The following is a 12,775-nucleotide window of genomic DNA, read 5'->3' on the forward strand; positions in this document are numbered from 1 at the left end:
ACCACACAACATATTAACAAACTCTTCTTGTCTAATATAACCAGACAACATATTAACAAACTCTTCTTGTCTAATATAACCACACAACATATCAACAAACTCTTCTTCTCTAACATAATCACACAACATATTAACAAACTCTTCTTGTCTAATATAACCACACAACATATTAACAAACTCTTCTTCTCTAATATAACCACACAACATATTATAGCGAATTTCGGGGGACAACGCAACCACAGGAACTGCCACGGCCGGGAAGCGAACCCGTATCGCCCGCACCGCAGCAGACATCGCTAACCGCTCAACTAAAGGGTCAGACCCACCAGCCTGCAGCCAGCAACCAGCGGCCAGCGTGTCTGCTTATCCATGCACGTTCTTTTTCTAACTTCGTTCGGTGTTTCACTATGGGAAACGCTCTCCGCGTGACCATACGGAAGCGCCAATGACACAACGTCTGTCTCTGACAGACAGGTCGACTTTAGGGGAGGGCCCCGCCCCGCCCCGCCCCGCCCCGCCCCCTCTTATATATCCCCCGGTCGACTGCGCTGCCAAGTCATTCTCGCTTACTTCCCTTGCGGAAACGAGCTCCCTCAGCGCATCCAAGCTAGTCGGACATTGCTAAACAGCTAACAGACGTCCCGCCAAGGAGTCACGTCGCCTAGCGCGGTATCGGCGATTATTTGGATCGCGCTGGTAAGCATCGTTAAGAAATTCACTTAGCTGGATAAAGCCGCGTTGTGACGAGCTATTCATTCAGGCTATATATATATATATATATATATATATATATATATATATATATATATATATATATATATATATGTATATAGTCGGATCGCGGCGGGCTGTTCTCCGTTTGACTCGGTCCTAGCGAGGCTTACACCAGCTAGCCGGTGTCATTAGCAAGGCTAACGCGTAGCGGCGAGCCGATTATTTTACTCTTGCCTAGGCTAACACCTAGCTCTTCGTATCCTCCCCTCCAGCGGACATGTCTTCTCCCTCGGCCCCCACCAAAGGGCCCAAGCCGAAGAAGGAGGTAGCGGGTGTCCCCCGCCCGTGCCCCGCGTCATGCGGAGCACCCGTCTCGGGCAGGGATCCGCATCCACTGTGCATCACGTGCATGGGTGCTAAACACGCGCAGGTGTCCCTGGTGTAATATTTGCTAGTAATATTTGATTTGCTAATGTCCCTTACGGCTTTCTGTAGCGCCACAACAAAGTCACGTGATGTACGTAACAACGTCAGTCGGAATCCGGTCGGTGAATAAACACCCAGCACGAGAGAAGTCGTCCTTGCTTTATTAATGTTATAAGTTAACATAGCCAGAGGGCACAGATCATTACATGGTGTCAGAGTAGCGGAGTTTAAATACCCAATATGGATTCGTACGGCGTTCCAGCTCCACGGATGGACTGGGAATCGGCGAACTTACCTGAAGCATGGAAACGATTTCGACAAACAACGGAGCTAATGTTCACGGGCCCCCTGCACGGGAAGAATGAAGAGGAGAAATGCAGCTACCTCCTGCTCTAGATAGGGGAAAAAGGGCGCGATGTGCACAACACTTGGACACTCAGCGGAGAACAAGCCAAGAAGCTAGATACGTACTACGATAAGTACACTGAGTACATCACCCCCAAAGCAAACCCGATTTATGCCAGATATAAATTTCATGAAAAGATGCAGGGAGAGAGTGAATCCTTCGAACGATTTGTAACTGAACTAAAGCTCCTAGTCAAAGACTTTGGCTACCCAAATGCCGACCAGATGGTCAGGGACCGCATCGTGTTTGCCACCAACTCACCCAGAGTGAGAGAAAAGCTACTTAGCCAGGGAGCTGAGCTAACGCTAGAAAAAGCCATAGATGTAGCCCGCTCACACGAGCTAGCAAAGCAACAGCTAAAGTTTATGGGCCAGGGCAGCACACATGAAACGGTGCACGCAATAGGCAGAAAGACTTACAAACCGAACGCACCCAAAGCAGCTAACGCTAACTGCAGACAAAGGCAGGGTAACGTTAGCACCGCCGCCAGGGCGTGTAGCTATTGTGGAGGGCTACACGGCGCTAAAGCCACTTGCCCAGCTAAGGGTAAACAATGCATTAAATGCAAGAAGCTCAATCATTTTGCTAAAGTATGCAAGTCTAGCTCCCAGGGACAGACAAAGTACTACCGTGGCACAGTACATGCCGTCGGAGAGAACCCAGAAGAGTACACCACTGACAGAGAGCAGGAAGAACTGTACTTCGACAACATTACAGTGGAGAGCACCGCTGTGGGAGAACAGACAGAGATGTATATAGACTGCATCTCAATAGAGACCAACGGAAAAAGCAACGAGCAGGCTTACGTAGAGGTTGGAATTGGCACACCTCCACAGAAGGTAAAGTTTAAACTAGACACTGGGGCACAGGCCAATACTATTCCCACCAACCTGTTCCAGGCGCTGTTCAAAAATGTGACACTGAAACCAGCAATACACAGACTCACTGAATATGGAGGAGGCGCGCTGAGCGTGAAAGGCACATGCAAACTCAAATGTAAGTACAGAGACAATGCAATGATGCTGGACTTTTACGTCATTGACACAAACGCCCCACCAGTCATGGCAATGAAAACATGCCGTGACCTAAACTTGGTAAAAATAGTGATGGCTGTGAGCGAGGAAAACAATGTCACATCACAGAGCATAATGGATGAGTATGCAGATGTTTTCCAGGGAATAGGAGAGTTCCCAGGCGAGTGCACCTTCCGCGTCACACCAGATGCAACGCCGGTCGTCTGCCCGCCACGCAGAATCCCCATCGCCCTACGCAGCAAACTGAGGGACGAGCTTGACAGCATGGAGAAAGGCGGCATAATCTGTCAGGTAACAGAACCCACAGAATGGGTGAACGCACTCGTTATTGTTGAGAAGCCAAAGACAGGCAAACTTAGAGTGTGTTTAGACCCCAGAGCTCTTAACAAAGTGATACAACGACCTCACTACCCCCTCCCCACGCTGGAGGACGCCACCACAAAGCTCGCTGGAGCTGAGTACTTTAGCGTGTTAGACGCGCGGTCAGGCTATTGGGCCATCAAACTGAGCACTGAATCCTCAATGTTGACGACATTTAACACAGTGTTTGGCAGGTATCGTTTCCTCAGACTGCCATTCGGAATCGTGTCCGCTCAAGACGAGTTCCAGAGACGCGTGGATGAAACATATGAAGGATTGGATGGTGTGACGGCCATAGTGGACGACATACTAGTGTTCGGCAAGACTAAAGAGGAACATGACCAGAGTCTCAGAGCGATGCTGAAGCGCACAAGGGAGCGAGGGGTGAGGCTCAACCCCGACAAGTGTCACATATGCGTGTCCAAGGTAAGCTACTTCGGCCACACGCTCTCACACGAAGGCATCAAACCAGACCCACACAAGGTGAAGGTGGTCAAGGACATGCAACCCCCACAGAACAAAGCAGAGCTGGAGACAGTCCTCGGCATGATCAACTACCTCGCCAGATTCGCTCCACACCTCTCACAGATAAACTCACCCCTCAGACAGCTTCTGAAACAGGACAGTGAGTTTGTGTGGGATGCAGTCCACGACAAGGCGTTCCAAGAGATGAAGAATCTCATTACACAGCACCCAGGTCCAGTACTGTCATATTTCGACCCGCAGAAAGAGCTGCGACTCCAAGTGGATGCATCCAAAAGTGGCCTTGGGGCTGTCATGCTCCAAGATGGCAAACCAATTGCCTATGCGTTCAAGTCAATCAACAGCACTGAAGAAAACTACGCACAGATAGAGAAGGAGCTCTACGCTGTGGTCTTCGGCTGCAAGAGGTTCCACGAGTACATGTACGGACGAAAAGTGATTGTGGAGTCAGACCACAAGCCTCTGGAGGCAATACTAAAAAAGCCACTGGCAGCAGCACCACCCCGGCTGCAACGGATGATCCTGGCGCTCCAAAAATACGACATCCAAATCATCCACCGCCCCGGTAAGGACATACCGGTGGCCGACACACTGTCACGCAAGTCAATAGAACACCACGACAGTGACCTACAGGAAGGGATGGAGGCCCAAGTGCACACAGTCCTCAGCAACATCCCTGTGAGCGACACAAGACTCACAGAAATCAAGCAGGAAACAGCACAAGATCCACAGCTCACCGCACTCAGACGAGCCACACTCACTGGCTGGCCAGACACAAAGAAAAAGTGCCCGCCCAGCATCCAGGAATACTGGAACCACAGAGCAGAAATCTCAGAAATGGACGGTATCCTGTTCAAAGGTGAGAGAATCATTGTCCCCCAAAAGCTTCGCAAGGACATGATACAGCGCATCCATGCCAGCCACCTTGGCGTGGAAAAAAGCAAATGCCGAGCAAGAGACTTACTGTTCTGGCCTGGCATGGGGAAACAGATCAAGGATGCGGTAGCAGACTGCAGCATATGCCAAGAACGGCGCAGCGCAAATGCAAAGGAACCAATGATGTCACACGCCATACCCGAGCGGCCGTGGCAAGTGATAGGCACAGACCTATTCACATGGAACTCACAGGACTTCATAGTCACTGTGGACTACTACTCCAGATTCTTCGAGCTAGAGAGACTTTACAGCTGCACCTCATCTGCCGTCATCATGAAGCTGAAAGCAGCAATGGCTCGACACGGAATCCCCGAGACTATCATCAGCGACAACGGTCCGTGCTACAACTCTGGTGAGTTCCGCAACTTCTCACAGACATGGGGTTTCTCACACACCACCACAAGCCCCCACTACCCACAGAGCAACGGCCTCTCCGAGAAGACTGTCCAGACGGCCAAACGCATCCTGGACAAAGCCAAAGCTGAGAACAAAGACCCCTACATGAGCTTACTGGAGTATCGCAACACACCGGTGGACAACCTGAAATCACCGGCACAGCTACTGATGAGTCGGAGGCTGCGGTCCATTCTCCCATCAACAGCAAAACACCTGCAGCCACAGATCGCCAGTCAGGAGGATGTTCACAAAAGGAGAGAGGTATGTCAACAGCGCCAGCAGGCATACTACAACCGAACAGCCAAACCTCTGCCCCACCTGCCCGCAGGCACACCAATCCGCTTCCGGCAGGAGGATGGATCCTGGAGACCTGCAACTGTGGAAAGACCAGCGAACACAGACAGGAGCTACCACATCCAAACCAAAGAAGGTCAGATCTACCGACGCAACCATCAACACCTGCGACAAAGCAGAGTGAACACTCACACTACACACACACACACTTCACAGCAGACTGTTACCAGCGCTAACAACAACACACAAGCCCATCAGCAAGAGCATGCTGAACCTCCAGACACGAACAATCAGCGACAACCAGACACACAGCCTGGTTACACCACGAGGTCAGGTCGCACGATCAAACCAAGACAAATCCTTGACTTATGAATGTTAAAAAAAAGAGAGAATTTTACACCAACCTGTACTATACCTGCTATGTTTTGAAAAGAAATGTTTACAGCGTTCACTTACCTTGTGTACCTACCTGCTGTTTGCAGTTACCAGTAATGAAATGAAGAAAAAAAAAAGAAATGTTATTACGGTGTCACATTTAGACAGTGAAGGAAATGTTTTACACTACTTTGTTGCAGTCCAGTTATATGAGTTCCACTTTCATATTCTTTCTTATTAAGATTGTATTCGCTTATAAACGTGCTCAACGTGGTCTGTATCTCTGCAGAGAAAGCAGCACTTTTCAGAAAAAGGGAGATGTAATATTTGCTAGTAATATTTGATTTGCTAATGTCCCTTACGGCTTTCCGTAGCGCCACAACAAAGTCACGTGATGTACGTAACAACGTCAGTCGGAATCCGGTCGGTGAATAAACACCCAGCACGAGAGAAGTCGTCCTTGCTTTATTAATGTTATAAGTTAACATAGCCAGAGGGCACAGATCATTACACCTGGCTGATCCCCAGGTTTGTCCACACTGCGCCATGATGCCCGAGAAAATACTGGAGAGGAGACTGAGGGTAGCGGTAGCTAACGCTGCTAGCCAGGACCCAAACCTGGAACTACGGCTGACCATCACCCGCCAGCGCCAGCGGCCTGGGCGGACTTGATGGAAGAGGCTGAGGTGCGGGACATGCCCCCACTGTTCGAGGGCCTCTTCGACAAGGGGAATGTGAGTGATGATGCGGACGGCGACGCCGGCTCCGACATCCTCGAACTGGATGAGATGGAGGAAGGGGACGGCGAATCCACCTTCCCCACTCAGGACTCCAGACCCGCCAGCTCCTCCGGAGCACCTCCCCGGTTGATAGTAACCTGTACGAGGTTTGCAAACGGGCCGCGGCTAAATTAAACATCCCATGGCCAGCGGCCCTGGACACGGAGGGGAAAGCCAGGGACCTCTACGACGGTAAACGGCTCCCCCCGTCTCAGCCTCCAGCCAAACAGCTGCTCCCAGCAGTCCCGGCCTGCATGCAAGAAATGAGCCGGTTCTGGACGAGCCCGTACAAGAGCAAGCTCACCGCGCAGGGCTACTCAAAGCTGGAGGTGTACGGCATGAGTGACCTGGGGCTGGCCGAACCCCCAGCGGTGGAGCCTTCAGTGGCATACCACCTTCACCCGAACCATCCCAGCGTCCTCCCACATTTCTCTGCCCGGGAAAACGGAGCGCACAGCCGCAGGTATTTATCAGAGAATGTATAAATACGCTGCTCAGTCAGTCTGCTCCCTAAACGCTGTTACACTGCTGGCAGCTTATCAGGCAGAGATTTTGGAGGAAATGGGCCAGCAGCTGGACTCGGGGGCCCCGAACCCGATTCTCTGGGACGAAATCTGCATTGTAAATGACCTCCTCCTGCGCTCCTCACGCGGAGCTGTGCAGGGAAGCGGCCGCGTAATGGGCTTGGCGGTCGCGGGGGAGAGAGCCCTGTGGCTGAACCTGTCTGGGCTGGGAGACACCCAGAAAGCAGAGGTGATGGACGCCCCCTACGACCCCACCAAAGTTCTGTTCGGTCCAGCTTTGCAGAAAATGAGGGAGACGAGCACCCTCAGAAAACAGGACGGGGAGGCTTTCGAATTGTGCCTGCCTCGCAAACAGGCTCCACGACCCGCGGCCCGCACTGGCTTTGCTGCAGCGGCTGCTACAGCGAGAGGGAGGCGGCCAGATGAGAAACCTGCGCGCAAGCCCGGGGCCAGCCAGCAGCAGCCGGGAGCGGGGAATAACAAACCGTGGGGAAAACAGAAATAAAGTCAGCAACTCTGCATCCAGGCTCAGAGCCGAGGGCAAGTTACAACCAAAAAGAAATAATAAGCAGGGAGAGGGGTCACACCTCTCCCCTCCCTCAAGAGGGCGCCATCGCCCCTCTAGAGGGAAGCCTCTCCACTCACTGTGGAAGAGGGAGCAGAGACTCGCTGCGCTGAGGGAGAGCTGGCGCGCATGCGCAGTTCCCCCGTGGGTTCTGTCAACTACCTCCCGGGGATACAGGCTACAGTTTGCTATGAAACCACCGAGGTTCAACGGTGTTTTAGATTGTGTAGCGAGAGGGGAAGCAGCACAGGTGCTGCAGAAAGAGATTGCTTCTCTGTTGATAAAGAAAGCGATCAGATTGGTGCCAAACGAGTCCCGGCAGGGTTTTTACAGCCGTTACTTCCTCATTCCAAAAAAAGGGGGGGCCTCACTCTGCCCTATTTTGGACCTGCGTGTATTAAACAATCATTTGAGAAAATACATGTTCAAGATGTTGACACACAAAGTGCTTTGTCAGTCTATCCGTCCGGGCGACTGGTTTCTGACGATAGATCTGGCAGATGCTTATTTTCACATCGATATTCTCCCTGCACACAGAAAATATCTCAGGTTTGCACACCAGGGCAAATCCTACGAGTATTTAGGTCTCCCGTTTGGTCTTTCACTAGCCCCGCGGGTGTTCAGCAAGTGTGTAGAGGCAGCGCTGTCTCCGTTACGGGACAGAGGCATCAGAATATTTTCATACATAGACGATTATCTGGTCTGTTCTCATTCACAAGAACAGGCGACCGGAGATGCGACAGTGGTGACGTCACATCTGGCGAGCTTGGGTTTCAGAATAAACTGGTCCAAGAGCCGATTATGGCCCGCACAATGCACAGTATATTTGGGCCTCAGCATAAACTCTCTCTCGTATCGTGTCACTCTGTCAGAGGAGAGGATAAGATCATTCAGACGGTGTTTGGCCCGCTTCCAGCTGGGCGCCAGGGTGCCGTTCAGGATCTGTCTGCGGCTCCTCGGTTTGATGGCGTCGGTCATATCTGTAATAAGAATGGGCCTCCTTATGATGAGAGATGTACAGAGATGGGTGGCATCACTGAAATTATGCCCCCGTCGTCACCTCCTCCGTTTAGTGACAGTCTCGTTAACGGGCATGGAGGCTCTGCATCGCGACCCGGCGATCTTCTCTCAGGGGATGCGCTTGGGGACCGCGGCGTGCAGGGTTGCCATGACAACGGACGCGTCCCTCACAGGATGGGGAGCGACCTTCCAGGGCAGAGCGGTGAACGGCATCTGGCCCATGGAGTTATCCTGCGCTCACATAAACTTCTTGGAATTGATGGCAGTGTTTCTGGCACTCAAATACTTCTCCCCTCTCCTCAGGGACAAAAATGTCCTGTTGAAGTCCGACAACTCCACAGTGGTGGCGTATATAAACCGGCAGGGAGGCACACGCTCCCTACAGCTGCACAGACTGGCTCGGAAAATCATTCTGTGGAGCAGCTCGCGGCTACGTAGCAGGAGTACTGAACAGAGGAGCAGATCTTCTGTCGAGAGGGAATCCGCTGTTCGGGGAATGGAAACTCCATCCCCAAGTAGTAGCACAGGTGTGGCAGAGATACGGCCAGGCTGTCGTAGATCTCTTCGCATCGCGAGAAAACGCACAGTGTCCTCTGTTCTTCTCCTTGGCAGACGCGGATGCAGCGCTGGGTGTGGATGCGTTAGCGCACCCGTGGCCAGATGTTCTGCTTTACGCGTTCCCTCCCCTCGGCCTGATCTCCCCCACTCTAGCCAGAGTGCGGGAACGGGGCCTGTCACTGATCCTAATAGCTCCTCGGTGGCCATCCAGACACTGGGTGGCGGAGATAGTTCAGTTACTGTCTGTCGGGCCGGCCATGGCCGCTCCCGCTGCGCAGGGACCTCCTGTCTCAGGCGCGGGGAGAAATTTACCACCCCCACCCGGAGCTGGTGGCGCTCTGGGTCTGGCCCGTGAAAGGCTAAATCTGGATGCAGTAGGTCTGCCCTCCAGCGTGATCGACACCATTCAGTGTGCGAGGGCTCCCTCCACCCGCTCGCTTTACAGTGGTAAATGGCGAGTATTTGAGAAGTGGTGTGAGGAGAGGCGCATTGTATCTTTTCAATGCTCGGTGAGGGATGTCCTCTGTTTCCTACAGGACCTGTTGGACAGAGGAAAGTCGTATTCCACCATTAAAGTTTATCTGGCGGCTATTTCAGCATGCCATATAGGCCTCGGTGATAAAACACCTGGCCAGCACCCACTGGTACGCAGCTTTATGAGGGGGGCGCGCCGCAAGCGCCCCGTTTCAAGACCCCTGGTACCAGTATGGGATTTGTCTCTGGTGTTAGACGCCCTGTCTCAACACCCGTTCGAACCACGGAGGGAGTGGGGTTAAAGTTCCTCTCCCTTGAATCTGCCTTACTTTTAGCTTTGACTACGGCAAAGCGAGTGAGTGATTTACGTGCTCTGTCAACGCGCCCAACCTGCATGCAGTTTGCTCCGGGGTGCTCTAAAGTATGTTTGCGACCCAACCCGGCCTTTGTACCTAAGGTGTTGGAGTCTGCATACAGATGCCCCACAGTAGTATTGGGGCTTTTCATCCTCCGCCGTTTGCAACAGCGGAGGAGCGCAGGCTGAATACTCTATGCCCGGTCAGGGCATTACGGACGTACGTGGGCAGGACAGCAGAGCTCCGCAGGAGTGATCAGCTGTTTGTCTCCTGGGCCATGCCCCACAAGGGAAAGCCACTGTCCCGCCAGAGGCTGTCCCACTGGATTGTGGAAGCTATCGAGCTGGCTTACAGACGCAGGGGCTTGCAGCCTCCTGCTGGGTTAAGAGCTCACTCCACCAGAGGCATGGCTACGTCATGGGCTCTGTTCAGGGGAGTTTGTGTTGAGGACATCTGTGCGGCAGCGAGTTGGGCTACTCCGCACACTTTTGTCAGATTTTACAGGCTGGATGTTTCAGACCCGTCCTTAGCTCATGCGGTGCTAGGGACTGGGGGGGCTTTAGCGCCTGTGAATAATGTGTCAGTCTGAGTCTGAATGCCGGATGGCTTCAGGAGAGTATGCAAGCCGGGAGTGGGCTATATCTCCCATAGTGAAACACCGAACGAAGTTAGAAAAAGAACGTCGGGTTACTTGACGTATACCCTGGTTCTCTGATAACAGAGTGAGGTGTTTCACCTGCATTTCCCTTCTCGCATGGCAGAGGGAAGAAACCGGTATAGAATGACTTGGCAGGGCAATCGACCGGGGGATATAAGAGGGGGCGGGGCCCGGGCGGGGGCCTCCCCCCCTCCCCGAAGGTCGACCTGTCTGTCAGAGACAGACGTTGTGTCATTGGAGCTTCCGTATGGTCACGCGGAGGGCGTTTCCCATAGTGAAACACCGAACGAAGTTAGAAAAACAACCAGGGTATACGTTAAGTAACCCGACGTTACACTACCCCCTCCTTTGGGAAGCGCGTCCCCGATCTGAAGCATATCAGCTCCTTCACGCCTCAGGGCGCATACGCTTTCGATGGTCTTACGGTCGCCCCATCCCACTTCTGACACCAATGTAGCGAATTTCGGGCGACAACACAACCACAGGAACTGCCGCGGCCGGGAAGCGAACCCGTATCGCCCGCACCGCAGGGGACATCGCTAACCGCTCGACTAAAGGATCAGACCCGCCAGCCAGCAGCCAGCGTGTCTCCTTATCCATGCACGTTACAATATCAACAAACTCTTCTTCTCTAACATAACCACACAACATATCAACAAACTCTTCTTCTCTAACATAACCGCACAACATATCAACAAACTCTTCTTCTCTAACATAACCACACAACATATCAACAAACTCTTCTTCTCTAATATAACCACACAACATATTCCTCCTTAGCTTGACAGCAAACCTTGCATGGCTTAAAACTTCATTTAATAAATTCACATTACGTCCATTCACTTTGCCAGCCACCCAAAACAACCCCAGTTCTCTCCATCCCATTCTGTCAACAAACCACCTCTCCACCATCTACTTATTATTTTTTTATTTTCAAAATGTATCCCTTCAGTTCACAACATTCGACAAACTCATGCATAGATGTTTCCGCTCCCACACCACACACATCACATCCTTTCTTCACATCCACCTTTCCACTCCCACACCAAACACATCACATCCTTTCTTCATGTCTACCTTTCCACTCCCACACCACACATCACATCCTTTCTTCACGTCCACCTTTCCACTCCCACACCACACACATCACATCCTTTCTTCACATCCACCTTTCCACTCCCACACCCATCACATTCTTTCTTCACATCCACCTTTCCACTCCCACACCACACACATCACATCCTTTCTTCACATCCACCTTTCCACTCCCACACCACACACATCACATCCTTTCTTCACATCCACCTTTCCACTCCCACACCACACATCACATCCTTTCTTCACATCCACCTTTCCACTCCCACACCACACACATCACATCCTTTCTTCACAACCACTTTTCCACTCCCCCACCACACACATCACATCCTTTCTTCACATCCACCTTTCCACTCCCACACCACACACATCACATCCTTTCTTCACATCCACCTTTCCACTCTCACACCACACATCACATCCTTTCTTCACATCCACCTTTCCACTCCCACACCACACACATCACATCCTTTCTTCACAACCACTTTTCCACTCCCCCACCACACACATCACATCCTTTCTTCACATCCACCTTTCCACTCCCACACCACACACACATCACATCCTTTCTTCACATCCACCTTTCCACTCCCACACCACACATCACATCCTTTCTTCACATTCACCTCAAACTTACTAATTATTACATTAGAGAACACCTTATTGTGCCTTAATGAAAGAAAGAAAAAAAAATCAAGATCCTCACAACCAACACTCTTCCACTTCACTATGGCCTTCCACTCACTTGGCATCCTGCGCATCCTATTCTTCATACATTTTATAAGTGCGTTATATTTCTGTTTATCGTCTTTCAGTGTTGTGTTGTGTAAATTGTGTAAACTCAACATCCATTGCATGTTGCCCGTCTTGGGAGAGAGATCCTCCTCTGTTGCTCTCCCTGAGGTTTCTTCCTAGTTTTCTCCCTGTTAAAGGTTTTTAGGGAGTTGTACCTTATCCGATGAGCGGGTCTAAGGACAGGATGTCGTGTTGCTGTTAAGCCCACTGAGGCACATTTGTAATTTGTGATATTGGGCAATACAAATAAAACTGACTTAACTCTCAGATTTCTCCATATCCCCCCCATTCTCATTCATGAGGTCCACCTCATTCATAACCCTCTCCCACACTTTCCCCACACACAGCCGGTCTTCTCACTTCTTCCCCTGTTAAAGCATCTATACATCACTCTGGTTTCCACACTCATCGCACCCGCTCTCCTCTCTCCTCCTCCCACATACATTTCTCTCTCTCCTTCCTCGTCCAACACAGCCTCTCTCCCTATCATACCGACCCATTCTCTCAGCATCCCCCCTTGATCT

The 12,775-nt window shown here is 51.5% G+C and overlaps 1 pseudogene; it reads left to right on the plus strand.

Moving 5' to 3' along the window:
• Positions 1 to 6,764: 6,764 nt before the first annotated feature.
• Positions 6,765 to 10,289, plus strand: LOC130123108 (uncharacterized; annotated as a pseudogene).
• Positions 10,290 to 12,775: the final 2,486 nt, after the last annotated feature.

This window comes from Lampris incognitus, chromosome 13 (genome assembly GCF_029633865.1).
Source record: "Lampris incognitus isolate fLamInc1 chromosome 13, fLamInc1.hap2, whole genome shotgun sequence".
In the NCBI taxonomy this organism is placed as follows: Eukaryota; Metazoa; Chordata; class Actinopteri; order Lampriformes; family Lampridae; genus Lampris; species Lampris incognitus.